Below are 1,045 nucleotides of genomic sequence, written 5' to 3' on the forward strand. Positions count from 1 at the left end.
GAACAATTCTGCAGTTGTCTTGTGGCAGATGTTTTGTTCCTGTTTGACGGGTCCTTGTGTGTATAATTTGTTAACATGATAATAATGTGCTGCTTGGCACTTGCAGTTTACTAAGAACCTTCACACATATTCTCATTTGATCCTGGCAAGCCAGGCATTATTATGAGGCTCAGGGGAGATCAGTGACTCACCCCAGGACATCCAGATTGTGGGGTGAATGGGGCTGGGGTGGGGCGTGGGGATAGTGGTGGTGGTAGCAGAGTCCAGATTTCAGATAAGGACTATGTGACTTCCAAATTTATCTTCCTGTCTTATTCCATCAAATCCTGTTTCCTGGTTTAAAAGACTGGATACAATCAGTGACTCTTCTGTCCTCAAAGGGGACAGCACCCAAGTCTTTCCTTTGATTGCTTTACATTAAAAATAGGCTTGCCAGATTTAGTAAATAAAAATACAAAACACCTCATTTAATTTAAAACTCAGATTAAACAATGAATTTTTTTTTGCTGTAAGTGTGTCCCATGATACCTGGCAATTCTAACTTAAAGTACTTGCTATTGTCAGGGGGGATAATCCTTACTTGTTCCTCTTTTTGGAGGGCAGAATAGAATGTGATGAGTAGAGCATAAATCATGATTTATGATTAAGGACTCTCCATAATCAGGACTTGCAACACCCTGATTGCTCCTATCTGATTGAAAAAATAAAAATAAAAAAATAAAGTACTTGTTATTAAAGGTTTTTTCTTTTAAGAAATAATATGAATTACAGAAAATTTTGAAAAATCAGATAAGCAAAAGGAAAGTGAAAGTGAAAGTCACTCAGTCATGTCCAACTCTTTGCGACGTCATGGGCTATACAGTCCATGGAATTCTCCAGGCCAGAATACTGGAGTGGGTAGTCTTTCCCTTCTCCAAGGGATCTTCCCAACCCAGGGACTGAACCTAGGTCTCCTGCATTGCAGGCAGATTCTGTACCAACTGAGACACAAGGAAAGCCCATAAGCAAAAGAAAGAAAATATAAATTAGTCCTAATTTTACCATC

At 39.0% G+C, this 1,045-nt stretch overlaps 1 non-coding gene across 1 annotated transcript; it reads left to right on the forward strand.

Annotated features, from left to right (window-relative positions):
* The first annotated feature begins 557 nt into the window (after positions 1-557).
* On the forward strand, positions 558-696 carry LOC136173869 (U8 small nucleolar RNA). Its single transcript, XR_010664340.1, has one exon. It is a non-coding gene; the product is annotated as a U8 small nucleolar RNA (small nucleolar RNA).
* The last annotated feature ends 349 nt before the right edge of the window (positions 697-1,045 follow it).

Source organism: Muntiacus reevesi, chromosome 8, assembly GCF_963930625.1.
Source record: "Muntiacus reevesi chromosome 8, mMunRee1.1, whole genome shotgun sequence".
NCBI classification, from domain to species: Eukaryota; Metazoa; Chordata; class Mammalia; order Artiodactyla; family Cervidae; genus Muntiacus; species Muntiacus reevesi.